This window comes from Girardinichthys multiradiatus, chromosome 20 (genome assembly GCF_021462225.1).
Source record: "Girardinichthys multiradiatus isolate DD_20200921_A chromosome 20, DD_fGirMul_XY1, whole genome shotgun sequence".
NCBI classification, from domain to species: Eukaryota; Metazoa; Chordata; class Actinopteri; order Cyprinodontiformes; family Goodeidae; genus Girardinichthys; species Girardinichthys multiradiatus.
Window position 1 is genome coordinate 53,551,628 of NC_061812.1, and position 15,711 is coordinate 53,567,338.

The 15,711-nt window shown below is 37.6% G+C and overlaps 1 protein-coding gene across 5 annotated transcripts in view; it reads right to left on the bottom strand.

Moving 5' to 3' along the window:
- The window catches only part of si:ch73-267c23.10 (serine incorporator 1), a 162,568-nt gene that overhangs the window by 139,492 nt on the left and 7,365 nt on the right, over positions 1-15,711 (bottom strand). The window contains exons 2-5 of one of the 5 annotated variants that reach the window (XR_007035536.1): positions 12,314-12,364; positions 12,034-12,174; positions 11,803-11,929; positions 10,056-11,663 (exon numbers count right to left, since the gene is read on the bottom strand). The exons of 1 other annotated variant lie outside the window; for it this stretch is intronic. The gene's annotated coding sequence lies outside the window, so the exon portion shown is untranslated. Of the gene's footprint in view, positions 1-10,055; positions 11,664-11,802; positions 11,930-12,033; positions 12,572-15,711 lie in introns of those variants that run through there. 3 more of the 5 variants (XR_007035534.1, XR_007035535.1, XR_007035537.1) reach the window with 3 other exon arrangements.

Here is a 15,711-nt window from a genome sequence, read left to right on the forward strand (position 1 = left end):
AGATTATTAAATCAGAAGAACAGAGTGTATCAGGGCTGTGATTTAATAAATATTCACATAGATGGTAACAGAAGGCGTTCTGTGTTTATTTTGTGCAAGAGTGATTCGTCAGTCAAGATAAGGTTAAAAGTTCCACATGTTTTGGCAGAAACGGTCGATTAAATAATGACATCTCTGGTAATAGTTATCAATTATTACTGAGTATTTAACGGTTGTAATTATCAGAGGCGTTGAGCCACAATTACAACAGCAGAAGACATCTCTGGTCTCGATTCATAAATGAGGATTTTGGTTAAGAAATTAATTTAGTCAAATTATGATTTGTAATTATAATTATTGATAAAGATGAAATAATCAATAATCATAATTCTAACACAGCCATGATGCAATTTGTAGACATAAATAATATAAATAATACATTGTACTTGCAGTACTGTAAATTATCTTTACATAGAAAAATACTATGAGTTCAGTGACAGAAGTCTGTTGCAGTCAGTTGGAGGAGGTGGGCTATTCAAAGTTATTCAAATTAACAGCTTTTGTCACCACCCTGCTTTCAGGGAGAGAAAACAAGGAGTCTTTCAGGACTGATTTCTCAGAAAAGTAGTCTGGCAAGTGCAGACATTTAGATGGTCATATCTTCAATTCTTTTTCGATTTCCACAAGTTTGACATCATTGGAAAGCTTAGACTTCACTCTTTCAGGATCTTGTTCCTGGTTTTGCCATGGCCAGTCACATATAGTTAAACAGTACATGAGTGATTACGGACTTTGCGATTCATGGCGATCTCTTATCAGAGAGAATATACTTTCTTCTCACATGTCCATCACTCTTACTCTCGTCTGGATTATTTCTTAGTCAGCAGCTCATTGTTGACTGACATTTCAGACACTGAGATACACCCTATAGCTGTCAGCGATCATGCTCCTGTCTCCTTAACTCTAGTAAATAAGAAAGAAAACCCACAAAGCAAAAACTGGAGGTTTAATACATCATTGCTTAAGGATGAAGAATTTATCAAATATTTTAAATAAGAGTTGACTTCATATTTGGAGTTTAATGACCTCCCGGGGACATCAGCATCTGTTCTCTGGGAGGCAGGGAAAGCAGTGATGAAAGGTAAAATAATTTCATTTTCATCACATAAGATAAAAAAAGAAAACAGATAATTCAGGAATTAGAAGAAACCATTAAACTGTTAGAAGCTTCCCAAAGCTTGACCAAACTACGTGAAGCCAACCTAGAATTAAATGAAATTATTGACAAAAAAAACAAAACAATTCTTAGTGCAAAGAGTTTGAATAGAAAACTTTGAACATGGCAATAAATCAGGTAGCTAACCAGCTAAAAATAAATAAATACCACTATATTTACTGTACAGGTCCTTCTCAAAATATTAGCATATTGTGATAAAGTTAATTATTTTCCATAATGTAATGATGAAAATTTAACATTCATATATTTTAGATTCATTGCACACTAACTGAAATATTTCAGGTCTTTTATTGTCTTAATACGGATGATTTTGGCATACAGCTCATGAAAACCCAAAATTCCTATCTCACAAAATTAGCACATCATTAAAAGGGTCTCTAAACGAGCTATGAACCTAATCATCTGAATCAACGAGTTAACTGTAAACACCTGCAAAAGATTCCTGAGGCCTTTAAAACTCGCAGCCTGGTTCATCACTCAAAACCCCAATCATGGGTAAGACTGCCGACCTGACTGCTGTCCAGAAGGCCACTATTGACACCCTCAAGCAAGAGGGTAAGACACAGAAAGATATTTCTGAACGAATAGGCTGTTCCCAGAGTGCTGTATCAAGGCACCTCAGTGGGAAGTCTGTGGGAAGGAAAAAGTGTGGCAGAAAACGCTGCACAACGAGAAGAGGTGACCGGACCCTGAGGAAGATTGTGGAGAAGGGCCGATTCCAGACCTTGGGGGACCTGCGGAAGCAGTGGACTGAGTCTGGAGTAGAAACATCCAGAGCCACCGTGCACAGGCGTGTGCAGGAAATGGGCTACAGGTGCCGCATTCCCCAGGTCAAGCCACTTTTGAACCAGAAACAGCGGCAGAAGCGCCTGACCTGGGCTACAGAGAAGCAGCACTGGACTGTTGCTCAGTGGTCCAAAGTACTTTTTTCGGATGAAAGCAAATTCTGCATGTCATTCGGAAATCAAGGTGCCAGAGTCTGGAGGAAGACTGGGGAGAAGGAAATGCCAGAAGTCCAGTGTCAAGTACCCACAGTCAGTGATGGTCTGGGGTGCCGTGTCAGCTGCTGGTGTTGGTCCACTGTGTTTTATCAAGGGCAGGGTCAATGCAGCTAGCTATCAGGAGATTTTGGAGCACTTCATGCTTCCATCTGCTGAAAAGCTTTATGGAGATGAAGATTTCATTTTTCAGCACGACCTGGCACCTGCTCACAGTGCCAAAACCACTGGTAAATGGTTTACTGACCATGGTATCACTGTGCTCAATTGGCCTGCCAACTCTCCTGACCTGAACCCCATAGAGAATCTGTGGGATATTGTGAAGAGAACGTTGAGAGACTCAAGACCCAACACTCTGGATGAGCTAAAGGCCGCTATCGAAGCATCCTGGGCCTCCATAAGACCTCAGCAGTGCCACAGGCTGGTTGCCTCCATGCCACGCCGCATTGAAGCAGTCATTTCTGCAAAAGGATTCCCAACAAAGTATTGAGTGCATAACTGTACATGATTATTTGAAGATTGATGTTTTTTGTATTAAAAACACTTTTCTTTTATTGGTCGGATGAAATATGCTAATTTTGTGAGATAGAAATTTTGGGTTTTCATGAGCTGTATGCCAAAATCATCCGTATCAAGACAATAAAAGACCTGAAATATTTTAGTTAGTGTGCAATGAATCTAAAATATATGAATGTTAAATTTTCATCATTACATTATGGAAAATAATGAACTTTATCACAATATGCTAATATTTTGAGAAGGACCTGTATATTTCCTGTTAAAGACTCGACAGGGAATACAGTTTTTGATCCTGAAAGAATAAACAGCACTTTCAGAGATTTCTACCAAGCTTTATACTCACCACTGATGGACCCATCAGATAATGACATTGATCAATTTCTGGATAAGGTAACACTTCCTAAATTATCAGATAATCAAGCAATGGCCCTGAAAAAGACTTCCTTCCAGCTACTGTCCCATATCCCTTATTAACGTTGATCTCAAAATAATCTGTAAAGCCCTCGCAAAAAGACTAGAAAAGGTAACTCCTCTCATAAAACATCCTGACCAAACTGGTTTTACAAAAGGGAATTATTCATCCACAAATTCACACAGATTACTTAATTTAATAGACTATTCCTACAGTAAAAATATTGAGACCAATATATAATCTCTAGATTCAGAAAAAGCATTTGCTAGAGTTAACTGGAAATTCTTGTTTGCAACCTTGATTAAATTTGGTTTTGGAAACTCTTTCATAAACTGGTTAAAATATTATACAGTTCCCTGGCAGCATGTATCAGGACAAATAACCAAACATCTTCCTGCCTTTACCTTCAGAGGGGCACCAGGTAGTGATGCCCACTTTCCCCCTCACTTGCTATTTTTATTGAACCACTAGCGGCAGCAGTCAGATATCAAAGGCATAAAATGCATGAATATTGAACATAATATCAGTCTTTATGGAGATGATGTATTACTCTTTCTCCAGCATACGCAAACCTTTGTCTCCCAGGTAATTGGATTGATAAATTCTTTCTCAAGAATTTCATATTATTCTATAAATTGGTTGAAATCTACAGTTTTTTTCAATTAACTGTTCTTTCCACAATTCCCTTATTACACTACAGTCGAGGAATATTACATATTTGGGTATTAATGTTTCTCCTAGATTGGCAGAGTTAACAAAACTAAAACACATCCCACTTTTAAAATAAGTGGAAGATGATCTTTCTAGATGGTGTTGGGACCCCAGCCTTGGGTTACAACATTAAAGGCCAGTAAGACCTTTTCTGGAACTTTCAGAATAAATCGCATTAACCTACTTCCAGCACACCCAGAAACAAGAAGGGAATAACAGCGGACTTCCCGTGAAGTCACTGTTTGAATAAAAACCACGCTTTGCAACAAACTGAACTCTTACACTTAGATCTCTAGCAGAACTGAAAGAGAGACACATTTTTTAGGCCGATAATAGCATAGCACACATCTCGACACTGAGCCGGACGTTTTGATATATATATTGTGGGGGTGCGCGCTACGGTTCGGGCCGCATTAATCTGGACGGAAGAATAATAAATAAATAAATAATAAATAAAGAGTCCAGTTTAGAGGTGTAGAGTAATAGGTGCCTCCATGCAATGCATGGGGCATTGAATGCATGCCTCCTATGCATTGCTATGGCAGGCCCCAACTAGAAAATTTCTGGAGAAATTTAGACCGGGTCTGCCTCTTGTTGCGTGCTTCTCAGATCAGAGCCAAATATGTTGTGGGGCTGAGGTACAAAACCAAAGCAACAGAATGGTATGCATCACGATTGAGGGTAGAAGGTTAAGATGTCTATCTAGACCTGTTCTTGTTTCACCAGTAATCATGCGTCCTTGCATTGCTTTGGCAGTCGCCAATAAATAAAGAGTCCAATTTACAGATGTGAAATAATAGGTGCCACCAGACAATGACATGGGAGTCAGGCCACTCACTGTTCTCCCTTCATTGATATGGCAGGCCCCAACTAAGGAATGTTGAGGCTTTTATTTTGTAAATATCAGTGAGTGCATTGCATGGAGGGACCTATTACTCTACACCTTTAAACTGGACTCTTTATTTATTATTTATTTATTTATTATTATTCTGTCCAGATTAATGTGGCCCGAACCGTAGCGTGCACCCCCACAATATATATATCAAAACGCTCGGTCTCGAGATGTGTGCTATTACTCTTTTTGGCGTTTCGAGTTACCATGGCGATGTAATTAATGAAAAACCACCCCCCAAAATCCCATAGAAATGAATGGAGTCAGGGGATGAAGGAATCCTCAAAATTCACTGTTTTTGAGGCTCTGCTGTATCACCATACTTTCACCTAGAAACACAGTTTAACTTTCAATTTGTAGAGAAATCCGCCGTCTTTTCAGAAGTGAAAGCGATTTGTTGATAACTGCTACGGTTTCTCTAAAATTAGACTTCAAGCGACACAAAGTTTGTGAGAAAATCCCACTACTACAGTGGAGATGGCAGTTACTAGAGTGTAGAAAGCGGGGTTTTTTTTAAGGAAAAATTATTTTTAACTCACCGCCATGGCCACAAATTCCGCTCTAAAGTCACCATTTTCGGTCAGTTTGTAGGGCCGGGCCTCTGCTTTCACACGATAACTTTAAAATTGTTCTAAGTCTCATAGTTTTCTATCAAAACCCCCTCGATCATCAAGAGTCAGAAGAATTCTGTATGTAGGCCTTCTCCCATGTATTTTCAATGAGAGTTTGACCTGTAATCCATGAGTGACACCATTTATTTCCATCATCTTATTTTATACTGTGAATGACAAAGAGCTGTGAAAATCTCCACGATTGGGGACGAGGGACAGCTGTCGCCCACAGTTCAAAAGAATTTCAAATACCTTGTACGAGATATTAGACTTTGTTTGGGAGCATGTTCAGGCATTTTTGTCTTTTTCTCCATTTTCCCTCTTTTTTCACCTAGTGTTGTGCCTTTATTATTATATTTTCAAAAACAAAGGATGAATATTATCGTTCCCCTGTCCGTTCTGATAAAAACGGTCCAAGAATGACATTGATCGCCCCTACGGTTTCAGAGTTATGGCCAGTTGTTCGGGAGCATGCGCCTCCATGTTATAATGCCTAGACCAGGGGAGACACAGAGAGAGGTGCTGCGTGAGTGAGAAACAGCAGGTGTCAAGTTACACTGACGCTCTTTGCTGATTGGCTGATTCCTTCCTCACTGTTCTATTTATAGCTCTGTGTATCTCCTACTGTATATGTCTGGATGTGATTCTGTCTTTCTTTCTGCCTCTCTTCTCTCTGTGTCTCTCACACACACACACACACACACAGACATGGATTACTATGTTTTTGAGGACTTTACATTGACTTCCCTTCATTGTCTTCATTTCTATGGCCTAAACCTGACCTGACCCCTAACCCTTTGAGCATCTTCATAGGAGGCAACTACATGGTGGCCATTTTGTGTGGGGAACTTACACAGCATGTACAGCTGTTCCAACACACACAACCGTGATTAACCCTAAAGGTCAATTTCTTTCATCAACCTTCCATGGTTACTATTGATTATTTAAAGCTTATAATAACATACACAATGATTTCAGAAGAGCAAACAGGTTCTATATAACTAATAGAAATAACCCAGACCTGAAAGGACAACCATGCTGGATTTTCAAAATAAGACAATTTGATTTGAGGGCACAGATCTAGCAGAAAGAACAATCATTCTAAGCGTCTGCATATAAATCTCACACATGCTCACTCACAGGTGCTCGGACACGCACTCAACTCTGAAAAACTGCTCCCTCGCACGGCTCATTCTGTTCGCGCTCGAGGCTCTGTCTCTGTCACTTGTATGTAAATGAGCCATGCCACCAGCCAATCACAGACAGGCCTTTTTCATCCAATCAAAGCAAGCCTTGGAAATAAGAGGCAGAAGTTTCAAAACAGAAAGAGTAATGAAAGACACAAGAGAAGATAAGAAGGTAAATTTTCGAATTTATTTCAGTATACGAATGTATGTCATTACATACTGTGATTCCTTATTGTCATTTTTATTTTAGGCTATATTTTTACACAATCAACATTGACTTCTTTTTCTTGTATTTTTGAGGGCAGTTGGCAAACAATTTTAAGGTGCAATACCGCCACCTTCTAGATTGGAATATGGATCAGACGCTATAATGCCATTATGTTCTTTTCAACATACCTATTCTTTTAAAGAAACTACAAATGTTAACAATAATAATCTAATAATAATCTTAATATCTAGTTTAACTATACTTTTAACCTTAGTTTTACTTATTTCCACATTTTTGGCAGCACTTTTAGCAAAACTGTCAATCAACACTGACTCAACTAACTCAACTATAAGTCGAAGCTCACCATCACTCCAGCTATGTTGTCTGCATCACGTGCACATGTATGTATTTTTTACATATATTTTTATAGCTTTTACAAATTTGTTTTTCTCCTCAGCTAATGTATTCTTTACTGAAGGCTGCTATTATTCTCTGGCCTTAAGTTGTTAACGTAACAACAGTTTGTCAAAAGATCAATCATAAGATCTATGATTTGTTGGTTTTGATATCATTCGTTGTTATTAAAATTCTGTTTGTCAAGAGTTCGTCGTCTTTACTAATATCAGTTCTTTCTCTTACCACCAGGATATACTGAGACGACAGCTTATGGAGGGACTTCTTGCAAGACTGCAATCAGCATTAAGTCAACAGCCACTTAATTTAGATTATTTGGAGTTTTTGACTCATCATGAGTCAATCATGTTTGCCTCTTTCTCTGAGCAAATTGGTGGAGTGTCTGATATCTTAGAAGCCCTCCAAAATCTTCATAATCTAGTTCAGTGTGAGATATTGGCCAATTCAATGAGTTGTGTGTATTATGAAACAGAATTCAGTCCAGGCTCCTCTCGTCCAAGAATTTCAATTGATAAAGATACACTGGAGAGATTGTTAGACACACATCTAAGAGGTTCCCTGCATAGCTAAATGCCTTGGAGTCTCGAAAGAAAAGTTTATCGCAGAATGCAAGAATTTAACTTGTCAGTGAGAGGACCATATAGTACAATGACTGACCAGGAGCTTGACCAGGTCATTTCGTCTATCAAATGCCAAATGTTGGCTACCGAATGGTTCAAGGACATTAGCTGTCTATGGGTCTCCGTATTCAGTGGTGGAGGATGAGGGCTTCAATGCACCGTGTTGATGCTGCAGGTATCTTCTCATGCATCGCAGAACTAGGATGTGTTATGTGAAGAAGCTATTATGTGCGAGGCCCTCTCTCCCTGCTCCACATCGACACTAACCACAAACTAATAAGGTAAATTATCATGCTTCAATAAATGTCTACTACAGGTTACATTTTAGAAGATTTGTCCAGTTTTGAAGTGATTTCAGATGAGCTATTCAAATAAACCTTTATAACAAATATCATCTGAAGGCACAAGAAAAAATCAGCATGTCATTACTGATTGATACACAATGAATCAAATTTAAAGCAATACAGACATATAGACAAATTAGATTTAATGAAAGACTGTCCAATCTGATCATAAATGTATTTCAAGACGTCATTGTTCAGATTTTAATGCCAAATTGTCAGAAGGGATCTAAGGATGGTCTTCAAGTTATCTATTGGTTAATGTTAGTGTTTTCAATTTTTAAAATTCTCTAATGAAAAACAGTATCTTGTCAATATCAATGTAAAAATTGATAATGACAAAGGTTTTATAATTAACAACAAATTTGTTAGTTAATCTTTAAGAGAACTTGTATATTACCATGCAAAACTATTCTTAGGTAAACTTAACTGTAGTAAATACAAAAAAAAAAATGTTTCCCCTCCTTTAACAGGTATAACATCATGATCTTTGGTGGAGTGGATGGCTACTCTAGGAAGGTGATTTTCTACTTTGAAATGTACAATGTTTAATGTGTTAATGTGTAATTTTTGAATTCACTATTCACATTAACATCTTCAATGTTTGATAGAGCATGTTGCCTTTATCTGTTACTGTGGAGACAGACAGACATGAAATGAAGAAAGGAAATTATAGAATTACATGTAGCAAATTATGGTGCAGGAATCCAATCAACACCTGTTAACAACTTAACAGTTTTTGCCCACTGAGGTGCACCCTAACCACTAGAGTACTGTACAGACTTCATGGTTTTGATTAACTAAAACAATTACATTTTGCAAAAATAACAAATAGCTACAAAGCACATACATCATGAGATGTACATCTCAATCAACATCACAAGCTCCCAGCTAATCTAACTTTTTAATTATCATGTTCTCTTGCAGATCTTATATTTGGATGCAGCAACAGATAACAGACCAAAGACAGCATTTTTATTCTTTCACAAAGCAACCCAGCTTTATGGGTTACCATCTAGGTATTTCCCCCTGGTTTATAGAGTTAATTTTTTTACAGTGAATATTTTTCACCTGCAGTTATTCTGACGGAATGGCATTAAAATATATTCAAATTTTAGAGTTCGGGCGGATCAGGGAGTTGAGAACGTGGACATTGCACGTTTTATGTTTTGCGAATGGGGAACAGGGAGAGCAAGCTTCATTTCTGGAAAGAGTGTTCATAATCAGAGGTAAGATTCATTTTTGACATTTTTAAAATTCACAAGAGAACATATTTGTAGTATAGAATTTACTTTTGACTATTTAAAAGAGAACACAATGCCAAACAAATTCCTGAATTCAATTTGTAATTAGAGTTGAACGACTTTGGAGAGATGTCTGGGTTGCTGTTACCAGCAAGTACCATAATGTTCTACATTCTCTGGAGGAGGATGGTCTGCTTGACATTTCTGATGTCATTTAGCTATTTGGTGTGCACTACACATCTTTGTCCCACGACTGCAGGCAGACCTTGAAATCTTTATGAGAGGATGGAATAACCATCCTCTACTGACTGAGGAAGGATTGAGTCCTGAACAGCCGTGGTCTTTGGGGCATCTCCAAGATCTAGATGAGGGGGAGAGACTTGAGGTAAATGACAGTTGCATAAAATCAGTTCAAAAAGATATGTTGGTTAAAAAAAAACGGAAAAAGCTGACGTCAGGTAATTTGTATGGTGAGTATACCTTAGATGTGATTAATAGACAATTTATTTATCTATTGCAATATGTCTGCACCAATTTGTCTTTTCATTTTTTGGGTGATATGTCAGATTATTTCTTTATGTAAAATAAATTTTTTTGAATTAGATGTTGATTGTGGTGAGTGTATGTAACATATCCAAACAGACAGCTGTTAACACCAAAGATAAAACATGTAAACATCACAATAGTTGCCCTTTTTGTATTTTTATTTATTTAAACAATACACAGACAACCGACAGAACAATTATGAGTACAGTTTTCACCATTTTAAATAATGTTTCTGTGTTTGGGCTTTAAGGACCTCCGGTACCCAGGGATTGACTGGGAGAGTGCTGTGCTCCATGACAACAACTGTGCGGTTGTGGTCCCTGAGGTTGAGTGCCCACTGGATGAGGACACACTGGGAGAACTTCAGAGAACCATCTTTCCACTAATTTATTCTGAACAACATGGCCGAGACTTGTACATTGAATACCACACATGGTGTCAAAACAACATTTCACAATGAACACACTGTTAAACTCTCATTGGGCCAACATTTAAGTAAGATCCATCAGTTTAATCAGAACAGAACTGTGAAAATTAAGGTCTACTAGGGCAGGGGTGTCCAAAGTCAGTCCTGAAGGGCTGGTATCCTACATCTTTTAGTTCTCTCCCTGGTTCAACATACCCAGATCAAATGATGGCACATTAGCAGACCTCTGCAGAATTTGATTTGCTGAGGAGGTGGTTACTACCAGGTCGTTGAACCAAGAAGAGAACTAAAACATGCAGGATACCTGCTCTGTGATGACGGACTTTGGATACTCCTGATCTAGGGGATACTTGGATTCCCTGTTGATCTGAAAAGGTCACACCACTTACAAAGACACATATTTAATGTCACTTTTATTTCCAATGAGAGAAGAAGAATTATTAACTTGGGGAAAATAATCTTCTTAAAGTCTAAAATTAGTTTGGAAGCCATTTTAAAATGTATGCAATAGAGTTTCTGTATTTTTAGCTCATTCTGTCCATTAAAACAAAACTGCAATAAAATAAATTATTTTGTGACTAGAGTTTTATAATCAGCAATGGATGAATTAATTAATACAAGATGTATACTCGGCAAAAAACAAAATCTTACCAAGTATTTTTGGTCTAGTTTCCAGTGCAAATATCTTACTACAAAACTTAAGTAACTTATCAGCAAGATATAGTAGCTTGTTTTAAGACAATAATTGCTTAATATTGATGGCAGCTTCTTTCAGTTATAACAAGGCATTTTTCCCATGTTAACAGTGAAATCTGCCAGTGGAACTAGTACTTTTTCATCAGTATGTAAGGAATTACTGACTCAAAACAAGCTGCTATATTTTGCTGATAAGTTAGTTATAAGTTAGTTTTGTCTTATTTAAGGTGTACCGAGATATTTACACAGGAAACTAGACAAAAATACATGGTAAGATTCAGTTTTTGCAGTGTATTGCTTCCACAAAGGAACAACAAGTTTAAATTCTGTGCAATCCACGCCCATATTGAAGGGCTTCTGTCATGGTCTTTCTAAAGTCAGAGTAAGTGGTCAGATGTACCGGAAAAGTGACTGTACAAGTACATGCACTCACTACTGGATAACAAGTTGAGTGATCCCCTAGACGCTCCCAGCACTCACGGTCAAACTTCAATGTTATTTTGAAATGTTGCTTTTCATTAGGAAGAATGGGAATGTGGGCTTGTCCTGTCATCCACTGAAGCACATCCTCAACAGCAAGGGACTCCGACACTTCAGCTGTTGCACTTGCCATTTCTCCATCTATGAAAAGAATGCATTAAAACAATTTGTTTGAAGCAATCCAGTCTTTTAATCTTTGAGTTTTTATCTAATAAGGTATATGTTTAATTAAAGAAATCATTTAAATCATACTTTATTCATGTGATGTTTAATATTGTACCTGATATTTCGACCTCCTCCAAGAAATCTTGCAGAAAGTTCATAATCTTCCTTTCAGTTCTCTCTCAGGATGTTCCCTTTTCACTGTATTGTGGGTGGCAATTCATCATGATGAAGTCGGCATCAGGCTTATGAGTGAAGGGATGTTTGCAAAGAATTAGCAAAGACATGATTAAAAATACATTAAGAGATGGTCTGTTAGAGTAAAGCAAGAAACACTAATACTAGTTACTTTGGTTATCATTCCTGGAACAAACGGAGGTCGGCAACCTCAGCATTTGCAGTCATCTGGTTTACCAGAAAGAGTTCCATGTCTTTTCTGAGTTGCTGCAGCATTGGAATTAGTCTTGTTGTGGAATGCAAAACAATAGCACTTGTGGGAAAAAAACAAAAAAACAAAAGTAACCAAAAGAAGAATGGCAAAGCTTCAAAAAAAGACTCAAATACATTTCTGGCCGAATTATGGTTTCTTTGTTGTCCATTTTGATCGGTGCGGTGTATCCACAGCTTACTATGTCCTCAGCCAGCATCATAAGAGATTCTGCACCTCCTGCATTGTCAACCTAAGAGATAGTTAAAGTAATAAATCCAACAAGTGGTAAAATTATTGTTCAGTTAAGCCCATTATTACTCAAAACCCTAGCTAATTCACATTTAATTTCTCATTAAACCACAAAATTTATGATGGACCAAAAATGACAAAATGAAAAATATGTAAATAAATAAATACACATATAAATTCATTAATAAAAACACATATAAATGCATAAATAAATATAAGAAAAAAAAATACACATATAAACATATAAATGCATAAATGAATAAATATAAATATAAATAAATACACATACATTTATTAATTTATCTATTTATTCATTTATTTTCTCCTTTTTGTGCATTTATACATTTATGTATTTATTCATTCATTTATTTATACATTTTTTCATTTATAGATTTATTTATTCATACATTCATTCATTTCTACTTTTATTTATTTATTCCTACATTTATTTCTGTATTTCTACATTTATTTATTTATGCTTTTCTGTCTCCGTATGTTAATGAGGTGGGTGCTTCTAACATTTGTCTTCAGCACCATTGGTTAGAATTGTGTGTATGATCCTGCTGCTACTGTCTAGACTCTGGTACCGAAGTTCTTTTGGTAGGCACGATGGAGGGTTCTTTTACAGCCATTGCCAATGATTTAAGGTCTTTGGAAAATGATATTGACCAAAATTACTACCTCCATTTTCGTTTTTCACTGGTCATGGAGGATTTCAATCAGCTCCAAGCTGAGATGGATGTGGAGGTTGTCTCCACTATATTGGACAGTCTGGAGGAAGTTGGCCGCCAACTTACTTTGGTAAAGTTAGAAAGATATTCACAGATTCGGCTTTTCTGGATCAATAACTCATCAGCGGAACATTGCCTCTAGAAAACCAACACCTCTCTGCAACCACAGCAAGGCAGACAGTGAGCTACAATCGTATTTTCCTCAAAACAAGCCTAACACCGCGCTGGGAGACTTGCATTGGCCTCTATGCAGAGCTCGTTGCTCCTCAAATGCGCACGGACCGTCTGCAAATTGCAACACCAGAAAAATATGATGGAGAAATATTCAATAAAGTCGCCAAGGAGAGGTGTATTGTCATTAAAATCCTTGTATGTGTATGTGATGTCACGTTTTCATATTATATTTCTTGGATTGGAAATTAATACTTTAAAAAAAATTTGAATCTGCCAAAGACTATAGCCTAAATAGCCAAATATTCAGTAAAATATGCATAAAATGGTCAATAACTTCACTATAGCATGTTGTAGTGCCATCAAACTCATTGCACACATAGATCACGTCATCTTAATCATACTACAACTCTTACTTTAAGAAAATGTACTTAAATAGTTTTTTTTGTCATTTTTGTACCATTAAAATAAGTATAAAATGGTCAATAACTTCACTATAGCATGTTGTAGTGCCATCAAACTCATAACACACATAGATCACCTCATCTTGAATCTGATGAATAAACATAACATTGCCTTTATTGATGCAGACTTGCTTATACTGATAATAACTCTGTATTACAACCAAATAATATAAAACTTTTCCTTTACTGTTTGCAGTGTGTCACAGCCTGAGATTGGATGCCATTATATGAGCACACAAAAAAGTCTTACAGCTTGTTCATGCAATATGACATAAAATAAAATCACAATGAATAATAAAAATCCCAATATTAAAGAAGTCCTTACAGCTGCACACAAAATCCTGTTCACCTGAATACCATTTTCTGTCTTGTTTCTTGCATTATGAGGGAGACTGCAGTGGGAATTGCCTGTGGTTTTTAGTTCTGTATTTGTTAAAAAAGTTTGACACATCCAATAAATTTCATTCCACTTCACGATTGTGTCCCACTTGTTGATTCTTGACAAAAAATTAGAATGAATCTTTATGTTTGAAGCCTGAAATGTGGCAAGAGGTTGACCAGTTCAAGGGGGCCGAGTACTTTCGCAAGGCACTGTATCTGTTACTGCTTGTTTGCTCCTCAAAATATAACAAATAACACATTGTTAATTTATTTATTTATTAATGTATTATGAAGCTACTATACATAAAATTATAGTTTAATTGAAAATACTAACTAGAATTAAGATATGTCATTCCAGTTAAATTCTTCTTATGTCAGTGAGTAAGTTGGAGTGATGTGGAGCCTGCAGGCACTGCAGCCTCCCTCATAATGCAAGAAACAAGACATAAAATGGTATTCAGGTGAACAGGATTTTGTGTGCAGCTGTAAGGGCTTCTTTAATATTGGGATTTTTATTATTCATTGTGATTTTATTTTATGTCATATTGCATGAACAAGCTGTAAGACTTTTTTGTGTGCTCACATAATGGTGTCTGATCTCAGGTTGTGACACTGAAACGTTTAATATTATTTGGTTGTAATACAGTTATTATCAGTATAAGCAAGTCTGCATCAATAAAGGTAATGTTATGTTTACTCAAAAGATTCAAGATGAGGTGCTCTATGTGTGTTATGAGTTTGATGGCACTACAACATGCTATAGTGAAGTTATTGACCATTTTATACTTATTTTAATGGTACAAAAATGACAAAAAAAAACTATTTAAGTACATTTTCTTAAATTAAGAGTTGTAGTATGATCAAAATGAAGTGATCTATAAGTACTATGAGTTTGATGGCACTACAACATGCTATAGTGAAGTTATTGACCACTTTATGCATATTTTACTAAATATTTGGCTATTTAGGCTATAGTACTCATACTCGTACTCGTTGTCTTCCGCTTTATCCGGGACCGGGTCGCGGGGGCAACAGACTCAGCAGAGACACCCAGACGTCCCTCTCCCCAGACACCTCCTCCAGCTCCTCCGGGTGGAGCCCAAGGCGTTCCCAGGCCATCCGAGAGACATAGTCCCTCCAGCGTGTCCTGGGCCGTCCCCTGGGCCTTCTCCTGGTGGGACGTGCCTGGAACACCTCCCGAGGAAGGCGTCCAGGAGGCATCCGGTATAAATGCCTGAGCTACCTCAACTGGCTCCTCTCGATGTGGAGGAGCAGTGGCTCTACTCCGAGCCCCTACCGGATGGCCAAGCTCCTCGCCCTATCTCTAAGGGAGTGCCCGGCCACCCTACGGAGGAAGCTCATTTCAGCTGCTCGTATCCGGGATCTCATTCTTTCAATCATGACCCAAAGTTCATGGCCATAGGTGAGGGTAGGAACATAGACCGACCGGTAAATCGAGAGCTTCGCTTTTAGGCTCAGCTCTCTCTTCACCACAACGGACCGGCACAGCGCCCCCATTATTGCGGCGGCCGCACCGATCCGTCTGTCGATCTCCCGCTCCATTCTTCCCTCACTTGTGAACAAGACCCCGAGATACTTAA